We start from the raw sequence: 16,195 nt of genomic DNA, 5'->3' as shown, positions 1-16,195 counted from the left end.
CAGCATTGTGACATCTTTTTAGGCATTTCCATTGGAGAATGGCTGTAAGGGACCATATATAGCATGTGGTCACATGGTGTCTCCTGGAGAAAACGTTGCGTAAAATACTGAGGTAGCCATTTTTCCAATAGTTTCTTATGAGAAACCAACTGCCTCCACGGATATATTATTGAATACATATGTTAAAAACACTTTGAGGATGGATCCTAAACAACGTTTGCCGTGTTTATATCGATATTATGGAGCAAATTCTGAAAAAGGTTTGGCGTTATAGTTGAAGTATTTTCGGTCGATTTCTCAGCCAAGCAGGATGAACAAACGTGATGTTTTTCGCCTCCAAAAATATTATTTTTGGAAAAAAAGAACATTTGCTATCTAACTGGGAGTCTCCTGAGTGAAAGCATCTGAAGTTCTTCAAAGGTCAATGATTTAATTTGGTTGCTTTTCTTATTTTTGTGAAAATGTTGCCTGCTGCCAGCACAGCCTAGCATAGCATTATGCCATGCTAAACTTACACAAATGCTTGTCTAGCATTGGCTGTAACGCATATTTTGAAAATCTGAGATGACAGTGTTGTTAACAAAAGGTTAAGCTTGTGTTTCAATATATTTATTTCATTTCATTTGCGATTTTCATGAATAGAAAAAGTTTCATTATGCTAATGCTTTATAGTATTTTTCTGTCAATTTCTCAGCCAAGCAGGATGAACAAACATGACGTTTTTCGCATCCAAAAATATATGGGTGTCCGCTGTCACCATATCTATTCGTTATGGCCATTGAAGTGCTAGCTATTAAAATCAGATCCAATAACAACATTAGAGGCTTAGAAATCCAAGGCTTAAAAACAAAGGTGTCCAAGTATGCCGATGATTCAAGTTTTATGTTAAGTCCGCAAGCTAGATCCCTGCAATGTCTCATTAAAGATCTAGATAACTTTTCTGTACTCTCTGGACTAAAACCTAATTATATACAATGTTACGTATTGGATCCTTAAAACATACAACTTTTACATTACCCTGCAGCTTACCTATAAAATGGCAAATCACAAAATAAATAAATAAGCTCTCCACAATGAATTTCAATAGAAAACTTGTAAAAATAGACAAGATCCTGCAGCCATGGAGAGGTAAATACCTGTCTATTTATGGAAAAATTGGCCTGATTAACTCCTTAGTCTTATCTCAGTTTACTCACTTACTTTTGGCGCTGCCTACTTCTGATGATTCGTTTTTCAAATCATATGAGCAAAACATATTTCGCATTATCTGGGACGCTAAAACGAGTCTGAATATGAATTGGGTGGGTTGAGATCATTAAATATAAAAGCACTAACCCTCTCTCTAAAACCTTCACTCATTCAAAAGTTTTATTTGAACCCTAAATGGTTCTCAAGTAGATTAATAAGAAAAGCTCATCCATTGTTTAAAAATCACCTTTTTGCCTTTGTGCAGATAGCCATGACTCATTTTTGATTAATTGAAAATGATACTTTTTTCAAAGTATCTGTCATTTTCAAACAAGCATTGCAGAGCTGGTTACAATTTCAATTTCATCCCCCTGAAAATATAGAACAAATATTTCAACAAATATTATGGCTGAACTCAAATGTGCTGGTTAATAAAATCTGTATTTATATACCCTTTTCGGGGTATTTTGTTCTTAAATTATATTGTAAATTGTAATGGTAGAGTTATGTCTTTCATGGAGTTATCATAATTGCACGGGAAGGTCTGCTCAATCCAAGAGTACAACCAATTGATTACAGCATTGCCTCAAAAATGTAGGAGGCGGGTGGCAGCGGGAGGAGGTAGGGAACTGGTCTGTCTGCCCAATATAAAGGATCAAAACTGATGTAAGAATTTTTATTCTTTTTTTGAATTTTGCACGCCCAATTTTTCAGTATTTGATTTGTTGTAAAAGTTTGAAATATCCAATAAATGTCGTTCCACTTCATGATTGTGTCCCACTTGTTGTTGATTCTTCACAAAAAAATACAGTTTTATATCTTTATGTTTGAAGCCTGAAATGTGGCAAAAGGTCGCAAAGTTCAAGGGGGCCGAATACTTTCGCAAGGCACTGTACATGTAATAGTGCCAGACATGCACACAAACATATAAAGTAGGCATTGCTGTTATGATTTCAGTTGTCCTTGATTTTCTTTTAAATGTTTTAAATGTATTATTTTGTTGAATTTTTTCACAGCCGATGTGAGTAAGACCATTAAACAGGTCAGCATTCACAAGGCCCCAGGGCCAGATGGATTACCAGGACGTGTGCTGCGAGCATGCACTTACCAACTGGCAAGTGTCTTCACTAACAGTTTCAACCTCTCCCTGTCCGAGGCTGTAATATCAACATGTTTTAAGCAGACCACCATAGTCCCTGTGCCGAAGAACACCAAGGTAACCTGCCTAAATGACTACCAACCCGTAGCACTCACGTCTGTAGCCATGAAGTGCCTTGGAAGGCTGGTCATGGCTCACATCAACACCATCATCCCAGAAACCCTAGACCCACTCCAATTTGCATACCGCCCCAACAGATCCACAGATGATACAATCTCCATTGCACTCCACACTGCCCTTTCCCACTTGGACAAAATGAACACCTATGTGAAAGTACTATTCATTGACTACAGCTCAGCGTTCAACACCATAGTGCCCTCAAAGCTCATCAATAAGCTAAGGTCCCTGGGACTAAACACCTCCCTCTGCAACTGAATCCTGGACTTCCTGATGGGCCGCCCCCAAGTGGTAAGGGTAGGTAACAACACAATTGCCACGCTGATCCTCAACACAGGGGCCTCTAAGGGGTGCGTGCTCAGTCTCCTCCTGTACTCCCTGTTCACTCATGACTGCATGGCCAGGCATGACTCCAACACCATCATTAAGGTTACCAACACAACAGTGGAGGGAGGCCTGATCATTGACAACAACAAGACAGCCTACAGGGAGGAGGTCAGAGACCTGGTCAGAGACCAGTACATCACTGGGGCCAAGCTTCCTGCCATCCAGGATGTCTATACCAGGCAGTGTCAGAGGAAGGCCCTAAAAATGGTCAAAGACTCCATACACCCTAGTCATAGACTGTTCTCTTTGCAACCGCACGGCAAGCGGTACCAGAGCACCGTCTCGGTCCAAGAGGCTTCTAAACAGCTTCTACCCCCAAACCATAAGAATCCTGAACATCTAGTCAAATGGCTACCCAGACATTTAGCAGTGCCCCCCCCCCTCTCACCCCCTCTTTACACCACTGTTACTCTCTGTGCATAGTCACTTTAATAACTCTGCCTACCATCATGTACATACTGCCTCAAATAACCGGTGCCCCTCCACATTAACTCTGTATATAGTCTCGCTATTGTTATTTCACTGCTGCTCTTTAATTACTTGTTACTTTTATCTCTTATTCATATCTGTAAAACATTTTTTACTGCATTGTTGTTTAGGGGCTCGTAAGTAAGCATTTTGTTGTAAGCTCTACACCTGGATTTTATTTGATCCTGCGAGACATTGTTTCAGCATCAGAATCATTATTTTGACAGAAATATTTTTACCAGCTCAGTGTATTCTCAAATTTTAAAAAGTGAAGGACCGCCGCTCGTTTTAGCCTGCCAGGAGTGCTGGTTCAACGCTCCAAAGAGCAGACATTCCTTTTCAATCTGAGCCAGATGGACAGCATTCTGACACAATGAGAACGGGGTGACTATCCTATTTACAAAAAAACAATGAAATGCTAATTAGCAACAGAGACGACCTCAGCAAGACTACAAATTCCTGCAGGAATCTCCTGCACGTCATCTCTAGCCGACACTGTCAGCTACCGTTCACCAGCGTGATAAGAGACCTGTGCTCAATCCATAATGAATACATGTGCTGTATTGAAATGAGTTGAATAAAGTGTTGAACTTCTTTACCTCTTTCTCTGTCTTAGCTAGCCACTGACTACACTTTAGCTAGCTAGTTAGCAGAGCAATAAATACAAAATATTTTTGTATTACTTAGCCTTGGTAATTGTTTGTACAGTATGATGTGGTGTCTATTTCAGAGCTTATGGCATTTTTCAGAGCATTAAATGGGGAGAAGGCCGCTAAGTCTGGCATTTGGAAAAGTACATCTATAGTGAGGGGTAATTTACCAGTTTGGTTAGCGCCAGCATGGGGGATAAAGTTTATCCTGTCTCTGTGAGTGTAGCTATTAAGTTACGTTTAAGCATCTATTGACATTCAGAATTGACTTTGTTTAGACATAGAGCCTGTATTATTTTTTCATGACCAGAGACAAATCTTCAAAGGCACAGTATTTATATAGTACATGCATTCACACAGTCTTGATTTATTGGATCCTTCTCACTATATGATTGATATGTCAAGTGATAAAATCACAAGTTATCAATCACAAGTTTATGGAAAAACTGCACTTGTCCTCATGTGAAAATTACAGTTGATTAAATATTCTACAGCTGTAATGTCATCAATCAAATCAAACTTTATTTTATTTATTTATTTAGCACATTTCAACAAATGCATGTCAAAGTGTTTACAAGCATGCAATGAAAAACATATGGCACTTAACATACTTTTTATCAGGTCTCTATAGGCGACCAGGGTATACCCTCTACAGTACCTCATATGAATGCCTCCATGAAGCCAATTTTGGCGGTTCACAATATTGGCCGTATAGATGTGTAATGCGAGTGGCGGAAACTAGCCGAGCCCAAGCAGGTCCAGTCAGTGGAGGACCTGTACCCAGCTGAGGACTACAACCTTCTGTCCCGAGAACCCATAAAGGAGGATCTTCAGTAGCTACGGAACAGTCTCCGTGGCAGGTTCAGTGGAATGTCATGTCTCCTTGAACCTGAGCCAGAACAACTGCTACCCTCCTTGTCATCCCTGTCTGTACCGGACATTGTTAGAAAACAAGGTCACCTGGGGCATGCAGGCATAGATTGTATTTGTCACATGAGCCGAATACAACAGTAATGCTTACTTTTGAGCCCTTAACCAACAAGAGTTTTTTTTAAAGTAAGTAAGAAAAATGTGCTAAATAAACGAAAGGAACAATAGTAACACAATAAAATCGCCATAACGAGGCTATATATCCTAGCTGGCATGGCACTGTCAGTGGCAGGCAACAGTTGGAGAGCGCACCAACTGCAACTGGCAAACCAGAAGGAGAGGGAGGTTGATGGACAGCACTTATGGAGCAGTGGTTAGGACCAAGCACGTGACACTGTCACTGCTAAACAGGGTCCTCAGATTGTCGGATGCGGTGTTGTCTGTCAAGTGGGGCACAGATAATAAAGGGAATGGCATCAAGGCATTCAAAATGGTTACAGTGATGGATGTGCAGGAGCCAGGGCTTTGGGTCACGGGGTCTGAGAAGCAGAAGGGTGGAGGTGTATGCTTCATGATTAACGACTCATGGTCTAATCACAACAACATACAGGAACTCAAGTCCTTCTGCTCACCCGACCTAGAATTCCTTACAATCAAATGCCAGCCATATTACCTCCCAAGAGAATTCTCGTCAGTTATCGTCACAGCGGTGTACATTCCCCCTCAAGCAGACAACAAGATGGCCCTCATGGAACTTTACTGGACTCTATGTAAACTGGAAACCATATATCCTGAGGCTGCATTTATTGTAGCTGGGGATTTTAACCTCTCTAGGCTAGGGGGTGGTATTTTCACGTCTGGATGAAAAGTGTGCCCAAAGTAATCTGCCTGCTACTCAAGCCCAGAATCTAGGATATGTATATTATTAGTAGAAAACACTCTGACGTTTCTAAAACTGTTTGAATGATGTCTGTGAGTATAACAGAACTTATTTGGCAGGCGAAACCCCGAGGACAAACCATCCAGGAAAAAACATGTTTGAGGTCACTCTCTTTTCAATTGGGTTTCTATGTGGATCTAGATTTCTAAGGCACTTGCTTGCAGTTCCTATCACTTCCACTGGATGTCAACAGTCTTTAGAAATTGGTTGATGTTTTTCCTTTGAGAAATGAAGAAGTAGGGCTGTTCAGAATGAGTGTCGAGTCTAGTGTACTGTTGTGGTTGGGGCGCTCAGTCTGAAAGCTCGCTCCACTTTGTTTTAATCCGCTATTGAACGCAGTTTATCCCGTCTTAAATTTGATTGATTATTTACGTTAAAAAATACCTAAAGTTGTATTAGGAAAGTTGTTTGAAATGTTTGGACAAAGATTACAGGTAATTTATTAGATATTTTGTAGTCATGTTGCGCAAGTTGGAACCGGTGTGTTTCTGGATCAAACGTGCCAAATAAATGGACATTTTGGAGATGGCGGAATTAATCAAACAAAATGAATGACCATTTGTGATGTTTATGGGACATATTGGAGTGCCAACAGAAGAAGCTCTTCAAAGGTAAGGCATGAATTATATCGTTATTTCTGAGTTTTGTGTCGCGCCTGGCAGGATAAAATATGATTGTCTGTGTTTGTTTGATGGGGTGCTGTCCTCAGATAATCACATGGTTTGCTTTCGCCGTAAAACCTTTTTGAAATCTGACACGTGGCTGGATTAACAAGAAGTTAAGCTTTATTTTGACATATTGCATGTGTATTTTCAAGAATGTTAAATATTTACAATTCTGTAGTTTGAATTTGTCACCCTGCACTTTCACTGGATGTTGGTTAGGTGGGACGGTAGCGTCCCATCTAGCCTAGAGTTAACAAAGCAAATTTGAGAACAATGCTACCTAAATTCTATCAGCATATTGATAACACTATATGCGGGTGTAATACACTTGATCACTGCTACTCTAACTTCCACGATGCATACAAGGGCCCTCCCCCGCCCTCCCTTCGGCAAATCCAACCATGACGCCATCTTGCTCCTACAGTCTTTTAGGCAGAAACTCAAACAGTGTACCAGTAACTGGAACCATTCAATGCTGGTCTGACCAATCGGAATCCACGCTTCAAGATTGTTTTGATCACGTGGACTGGGATATGTTCCGGTCAGCCTCAGAGAACAACAATGATCTATTGATCTATTGATCGGTGAGTGAGTTTATAAGGAAGTGCATTGCAGATGTTGTACACACTGTGACTATTAAAATCTACCCTAACCAAAAAACGTGGATGGATGGCGGCATTCGCTCAAAACTGAAAGTGCGAATAATCGCATTAAACCATGGAAAGAGGTCTGAGATTATGGCTGAATATAAACAGTGTAGAAATTCACTCTGCAAGGCAATCAAACAAGCGAAATGCCGGTACAGGGACAAAGTGGAGTCGCAATTAAACTGCTCAGACACAAGATATAGTCTACAGGATATCACGGACTACAAAAAGAAAACCAGCCACATCACGGACACCGACGTCAGACTTCCAGACAAACTAAACATCTTCTTTGCCTCTTTGAGGATACTACAGTGCCACCGTCACGGCCTACTATCAAGGACTGCGCCCCCACCCTCTCCTTCTCCGTGGCCGACGTGAGTAAAACATTTAAACGTGTTAACCCTTGCAAGGCTGCTGGCCAAGCACTAACTACATCCTCAGAGCATGTGAAGACCAGCTGGCTGGTGTATTTACAGACATATTCAATCGCTCCCTATCCCAGTCTGCTGTCCCCACATGCTTCAAGATGGCCACCATTGTTCCTGTACCCAAGAAGGCAAAGACAACAAATAAATGATCACCTGCCTGTAGCACCCACTTCTGTCATCATGAAGTGCTTTGAGAGACTAGTCAAGGCTAGTCATCTCCACCTTACCGGCCACGCTAGAACCACTTCAGTTTGCATAACGCCCCAACAGGTCTACAGGCGATGCAATCACCATCACACTGCACACTGCCCTATCCCATCGGGACAAGAGGAAAACCTATGTAAGAATGCTGTTAATTGACTACAGCTTAGCATTCAACACAATAGTACCCTCCAAGCTCATCATCAAGCTGGAGGCCCTGGGTCTCAACCCCGCCCTGTGCAATTGGGTCCTGGACTTTCTGACGGGCTGCGGTGAAGTTAGAAATAAACATCTCCACACAACAGTAGTGGGCTTGATTACCAACAACGATGAGACAGCAGTATTCAGTACTTAGAAAAGTCAATTTTAGCATCGAGTGAACCAAGCCGGTTTCTACTGAAAAAATGACATGTTATTCGTCGAGAAGGTGAGGGCACTCGGAGTGTGGTATCAGGAAAACAACCTCTCACTCAACGTCAACAAAACAAAGGAGATGATCGTGGACTTCAGGAAACAGCAGAGGGAGCACTCCCCTCTCCACGTCGACGAGACAGCAGTGGAGAAGGTGGAAAGTTCCTTGGCATACACATCACAGAAACACTGAAATGGTCCACCAACACAGACAGTGTGGTGAAGAAGGCGCAACAGCGCCTCTTCAACCTCAGGAGCCTGAAGAAATGTGGCTTTTCACCCAAAACACCTGACAAACTTTTACAAATGCACAATCAAGGGCATCCTGTCAGGCTGTATCACAGCCTGGTACGGCAACTGCATTGCCCTCAACCGCAAGGCTCTCCAGAGGGTGGTACGGTCTGCAAAATGCATCATAGTGGGCAAACTACCTGTCCTCCAGGACACCTACAGCACCCGAAGTCACAGGAAGGCCAAAAAGATCATCAAGGACATCAACCACCCGAGCCACTGACTGTTCACACCACTACCATCCAGAAGACGAGGCCAGTACAGGTGCATCAAATCTAGGACCGAGAGACTGGGAAACAGCTTCTATCTCAAGGCCATCAGACTGCTAAACAGCAATCACTAACTCAGAGAGGCTGCTGTCTACATTGAGACCCACTCACTGGCCAGTTGAATAAATGGATCACTAGTCACTTTAAACAATGCTACTTTAAATAATGCCACTTTAACAATGTTTACATATCTTACATTACTCATATCATATGTATATACCATATTTTATACCATCTATTGCACCTTGCCTATACCACTTGGCATTTGCTCATCCATATATTTATAGGTACATATTCTCATTCACCCCTTTATATTGTATTAGGTAGTTGTTGTGGAATTGTTAGATTACTTGTTAGGTATTACTGCACTGTCGGAACTAGAAGCACAAGCATTTTGCTACACCCGCATTAACATCTACTAACCATGTATATGTGAAAAATAAAAATTGATTTGGGTGCCTCACCGGATAGTCTGGTGGGCACCACAGCAATGGTGGAGGTCAAGTGTCCCTATGGTGCAAAGGACCTTACCATTGAAGAGGCAGTAAAGTCAAAGGATTTATTTAAGGAGGAGACCTTGCTTACTGTCACCAGGTCCAAGGTCAGCTCCACATCACTGGAATGGACACCTGCTTCTTCGCTGTGTGGACCACCAAAGCCTCCATCACCATCCACATCCAGCGTGACGACCTCTGACAGACTCGTATTGCTCCTCCTGTCAGTACCTGTTTAATGGTCCAAAAATATTCCACATAGTTAGTCATTTAAATGGATTTTTATTTGGATTTCATGTAATGGGCATCCACAAAATAGTAAAAATTTGTGAAGTGAAATGAAATAAATAATATTTTTAAATTAAATAATAAAAGTGGTGTGTGCATATGTATTCACCCCCTTTGCTATGAAGCCCCTAAATAAGATCTGTTGCAACCAATTACCTTCAGAAGTCACATAAATAGTTAAATAAAGTCCACCTGTGTGCAATCTAAGTGTCACGTGATCTGTCACATGATCTCAGTACCTGTTCTGAAAGGCCCCAGTGTCTGCAACACCACAAAGCAAGGGGCACCACCAAGCAAGTGACACCACGAAGACCAAGGAGCTCTCCAAACAGATCAGAGACAAAGTTGTGGAGAAGTACAGATCAGGGTTAAGTTATAAAAAAAATATCCGAAACTTTGAACATCCCACGGAGCACCATTAAATCCATTATTAAAAAAATGGAAAGAATATGGCACAACAAACCTGCCAAGAGAGGGCCGCCCACCAAAACTCACAGACCAGGCAAGGAGGGCATTAATCAGAGAGACAACAAAGAGACCAAAGATAACCCTGAAGGAGCTGCAAAGCTCCGCAGCAGAGATTAGAGCATCCGTCCATAGGACCACTTGGAGATTCCCCAAACAAATGGAAGAAGGTACTCTGGTTAGATGAGCTTTTTGGCCATCAAAGAAAACACTACTTCGGACGCAAACCCAACACCTCTCATCACTCCGAACATGGTGGTGGCACCATCATGCTGTGGGTATGTTTTTCATAAGCAAGGACTGGGAAACTGGTCAGAATTGAAGGAATGATGGATGTAGCTAAATACAATCTTCAAGAGATTTGAGACTGGGACGGAGATTCACCTTCCAGCAGGACAACGACCCTAAGCATACTGATAAAGCAACACTCGAGTGGTTTAAGGGGAAACATTTAAATGTCTTGGAATGGCCTAGTCAAAGCCCAGACCTCAATCCAATTGAGAATCTGTGGTATGACTTAAGGATTGCTGTACACCAGCGGAACACACCAGCGGAGCCCATCCAACTTGAAAGAGCTGGAGCAGTTTTGCCTTGAGGAATGGGAAAAAATCCCAGTTGCTAGATGGGCCAATGTTATATACACATACCCCAAGAGACTTTACAACTGTAATTTCTGCAAAATGTGGCTCTACAAACTATTGACTTTGGGGGGCTTAATAGTTATGCACGCACAAGTTATCCGTTTTATTGTCTTATTCCTTGTTTGTTTCACAATTAAAAAATATTTTGCATATTCAAAGTGGTAGGCATGTTGTGTAAATCAAATGATACAAACCACCCAAAAATCCATTTTAATTCCAGGTTATAAGGCAACAAAATAGGGGGTGAAGGGGGGTGAATACTTTCACAAGCCACTGTAGATACATTTGCTAGCATGTCGGGAAAGTCTGACTACACCATGGTGAGAATGGTGCAATGTTAGCTAATGTAGCCAACTAGCCAACCAAGATGCCTAACTACCTAGCCCACCAGGTGACTTTTAGCCAGCTATATCCCTGCCCTGGTGGGCAAACGTTAGCTAGCATGTCATCACTTGAAAAAGTATGACTATACAAACCATCAGCTAACATTAACTAGCTGGTTAGCTCACAAATGACTTGTCATTCTGCTAGCCTATGCTGGTTTTCTTTTTATTTGCAAGGAAGGAAAAGTGTGTTGTACATGAAACTACAGTCAGTGGTTATCTAGCAAATTTTCAATAGCATCTAGCTAACCACAGATCTTTCAGAGGTCGGAAAACAATCAAATGCACATGTGCTTATCAGAATAGTGGTTACAATCCGGTACATAGCACAGAATCATCCTTGCTTCTGATCGATGGAGATATCTAAGGTTAGCTAGTTAGTTACAAAGGCCAGAGTAATTTAAAAAATGCTAAGGTAGCTAGACAGAGAAATAATCAATATCAATTATTTACACAAGAAACTGAAAAGGCTATAATATCTACATGCTAGGTTTACTTGTTGGTGAGAGTTTGCATGGAGAAATGTGGAGGTATTCCAAACCTGTGCCTTGAGTGATTACATCAAAGCTTGCGACATATTTGCAGAGTTATCAAAACATCACACCAGGGTAAGCCTATATGAAACCCATCCTACGGAAAAAAATCATAGTGGACAAACGATTGGAACCATTTCCAGATTTTATCGCATGGTTTTATGGGTATTATGACTCTGTGGTACTCAATAGACAGTTTGGCTGAGTGGAGCAGGCGCTGTGCATACCAACAGGTCCGGACTAACGCATTTGGGGCCCAGGGGCCCCCCAGCTCAACACATTTGCAATGGGTCAGAGATTTTTTTTTTGCAGTTTTACAATGCTATTCTTCACATTTTGTCATGAATCTGAGAGAAAATGGAATGGAATGTCCTTACCATCAGATGAGCACCACCGCACCTCCACAGGTGCTCCCCAAAGCTCCATCCTACGCCCCTCTTCACTGTACTTTGTGAGTGGGTACACTGCACTGGAGAATTATGTGAGGTGCCACCACCAGCGAGCCAGCAATTGATCCACCCTGGAATTAATTAACCTGTGTCCTCCCACAGCCCTTCTGTTCCGAGGACACAGATTTATTGGTAGATGATACACTTTGTTTTAGTCATCTCCACCTAAGAGCATATATTAGTCATGCAGCACCCTAGTCTGTTAAGTGCTTTACTAAACACTCGGATACTCTGCAAAGTGTCAAGGAACCCTCTAATTGAACCTTTTCATGTCTTTGCACCAACAAATTAATCTGACACATTTTCCTTTTAGATTTGGAATGGGTTTTAAGTTGTTGAACTATGGGACTCTCTCTTTTTTGATATGTTATATAAGAAATGAAAGTCTTGTTTTTTTACATTGTTCAGAAATGTATGGAATTTTGTCAACCTAAGCCAGGAATTATAGCTTGATCTGTTTGTGCTATCATGTCAACTCCTTGGCATGACAATGAGTGACAAGGAGTTGCCGTGATAGCACAAACAGATCTGGGACCAGGCTATAGGAATTATACTATGAGACGTCCTTTCACGTGGCACTGTGACTGACAACAGGTACATTACGTTAAAGAATTCCCTCAGTAAGTGCTGCACATTTTCCCTTAAAGGTCAATCTTAATACATAGGACAGATAATGATAGGGAGTGTAATGATTCAGACATAAGTCCATCTGCGGACACTTACTCCTGCTGTCGTAAGTAGAACCTTCCGGAACTGCACTCCTGAATCTACCAGCTCATGCTTTATTCTTAGTCTCGTTTTCCAACCTCCCATTGACATTTCACCAACAAGACCGGCCTCCTGTGACATTTGGGAGTGGTGCATGCGTAAGCGAGTGTAAAAGGGCAAGTGGTGGTATTCAGTGAAGACTGTGGCATGTGTGTCATCGTTTGCTGCTGCTGCTGTGCCTGTCGGGAGGTGGGTGGCAGGAAGAGGGTGCCAGAACATGCAAAATGCCTGGCAACCAGTCATTATGTTTAATATGGCTCTGCATTAGCCATTCTCACACTCTGTTTCCTACCTTCATGTTTCCTTGAAGAGGCTTGCTGTTCGCATCACAACCTCATTATTTACTTTACTTGCACACATCTCGTTGCTATTTCCACATGAAGCACACACGTTCTGTAGGGTATCTCATGTTATGTCCTAGAAAATATTTTAAGAGCAGAATGTTAAGCAGAATTTAGCACAGTTTAGCTTTTTAGTTATTTCAATCACTCAAAATGCTATCTTGTGTTACATCACGGATGCTCCTAGAGTCTTCCTTGAGTGCACATGTGTTGTCCAATAATAACTGATGAACATGATGTAGCACTTATCTGCTTTCAAACTATTCACTTTACTTCCAGTGCCTTCGGAAAGTATTCAGACCCCTTGACTTTTTCCACATTTAGCTACATTACAGCCTTATTCTAAAATTGAAGCAATCTGCATGTAATACCCCACAATGACAAAGCAAAAACAGGATTTTAGATTTTTTTGCAAATGTATAAAAAAATAATATGTATGTAACCTTATTTCCATGACTTGCCTAGTTAAATAAAGGTTTTATAAAATAAAAATAAAAATACAACATATTTCCATAAGTATTCAGACCCTTTGCCATGAGACTCGAAATTGAGCTCAGCTTCATCCTGTTTCCATTGATCATCCTTGAGATGTTTCTACAACTTGATTTGAGTCCACCTGTGGTAAATTCAAATGATTGGACATGATTTGGAAAGGCACACAACTGTCTATATAAGGTCCCACAGTTGACAGTGCATGTCAGAGCAAAAACCAAGCCGCGAGGTCGAAGGAATTGTCCTTAGAGCTCCGAGACATGATTGTGTCGAGGCACAGATCTGGGAAAGAGTACCAAAAAATGTCTGCAGCAATGAAGATCACCAAAAACACAGTGGCCTCCATCATTCTTAAATGGAAGAAGTTTGGAACAACCAAGACTCTTCCTAGAGCTGGCAGCCCAGCCAAACTGAGCAATCGGGGGAGAAGGGCCTTGGTCATAGAGGTGTATCACATCCAGCACATCCAAAAGGACAGCCTGCTTGGAGTTTGCCAAATGGCACCTAAAGACTCTCAGACCATGAGAAACAAGATTCTCTGGTCTGATGAAACCAGGAAATTACTCTTTGGCCTGAATGCCAAACGTCACATCTGGAGGAAACCTGGTACCATCCCTATGGTCAAGCATGGTGGTGGCAGCATCATGCTGTGGGATGTTTTATTTAAAATATTTATGTAAATGTGATATTTCCATTTTTTTTATTTTGTATAAATTAGCAAAAATGTCTAAAACCCTGTTTTTGCTTTATCATTATGGGGAATTATGTGTAGATTGACGAGGGGGGAAAGAAACCATTTAATCAATTTTAGAATAAGGCTGTAACTTAAAATGTGGAAAAAGTCAAATGGTCTGAATACTTTCCGAATGCACTGAACATGTTCTAGGAAGCTCTGCTGCAGACTAAGATGGTCACTGTGTTTTATTTTTCCTCTGTTTTTTTCCAGCGTCCTAGTTGATTTCGCAACAGGCTTGTGAATAAAATCTTTGCAACCATTTTAATAGATTAGTCCAATAGCACTATCATGTTGCTCAGTAAGAGGTTCATAAAAAGCCTAGACAAATAATTTCCCTTTTCCATAGCAGGCTTTTCAAGAGAGTTCCCCATTGATTCCGTTCTTTCTGCTTTTCCATTTCATCCTACCTGTTCCACAAATGGAAAAAGCCATCCATTCAGACAAGGCTACGTCAGGCATCATGTTGTCAGATCAAGTTTTATCTATCTAACCATCCACGCAAGTCCTAAAATTACACATCTCAGTACGATGGGCAAGATTAAGTAGCTGAATTCATGCATAAGATACTAAATAAAGGGGCTTCTATGTTTATTCATGCTATTTATGGACCAACTGAGGACCATCTTTATTGGACAGCATAACAACAACATATTAGAATAGCACATTGTTGGATAAAACCACAACTCAGATACTACTGCTTGTCATCAGAGTTAAATTTAATTTGATGTACTGTATCACTGTAGTTAACTCATTTACTGTTTATTTCCATCTGGATGTCATGGGCAGGATCGCCCAAAACTTTCTAAATGTACTTATTGATTTTGCTTCAAGTCAAGTTCTGTCACATAATGTAATACATTTGCAAAAACTATTAGACAGAACATCGAGAGAAAGAGAAGGTTATTTTTCTTGTTTGTTGTTGCCTGTGAAGGGAAATAGTCAGTCAAATTATTATAACAGAAACATCCAGGCTCTCTGCATTTCATTTTGTATGCTCCAAAAATGAGTCGATTAGTCATTAGCCGACAGCACATTTCATGTAAAATAATACTGTGGTAATTGCCGACAGGTAAAATTAATGATAAATGCATAATGAAACTACATAGAGAGACATAACATTATAATGCATTGTAAAGGCTCATAAACACTGTGAAAAACATTAGGAACAGCTTCCTAATATTGAATTTCACCCCATTTTGCCCTCAGAACAGCCTCAATTCGTCAGGGCATGGACTCTACAAGGTGTCAAAAGCGTTCCACAGAGAAGCTGGCCCATGCTGACTGCAATGTTGTCAAGTTGGCTGGATGTCCTTTGGGTGGTGGGCCATTCTAGATACACATGGGAAACTGATTAGCAGCTAGTGAAACTCAGTAGCATTGCAGTTCTTGACACACTCAAACCTGTGTGCCAGGCACCTACTACCGTACCCCGTTCAAAGGCACTTACATCTTTTGGCTTGCCCATTCACCCTCTGAACGGCACACATACACAATCCATATCTCCAATGTCTCACGGCTTAAAGAGTGAATTTAACAAATGACATCAATAAGGGATCATATCTTTCACCTGGATTCACCTGGTCAGTCTGTCATGTTTTGTCCAGTGTATATTCAAGTAATAAAGCAAGCATTACACAAATCAAATCAAAATCAAATCAAATGTATTTATAAAGCCCTTCTTACATCAGCTGATATCTCAAAGTGCTGTACAGAAACCCAGCCTAAAACCCCAAAACAGCAAGCAATGCAGGTGTAGAAGCACACCTGTCGGAAGCATTAACAGTATTTATTTTCATGTCTTTCACTAAAGGAATGGAAAGTATTTACGAAGGAAAGATGGTCTTTATTTTAATGGAAGAAAATGTAAAAAATTTTGATAGAAATGTGGAAGACAAGAAACAACCTTGCAAGAAT

This window comes from Oncorhynchus clarkii, chromosome 18 (assembly GCF_045791955.1).
Source record: "Oncorhynchus clarkii lewisi isolate Uvic-CL-2024 chromosome 18, UVic_Ocla_1.0, whole genome shotgun sequence".
Lineage (NCBI taxonomy): Eukaryota > Metazoa > Chordata > Actinopteri > Salmoniformes > Salmonidae > Oncorhynchus > Oncorhynchus clarkii.
This window is presented reverse-complemented; position numbering follows the sequence as displayed.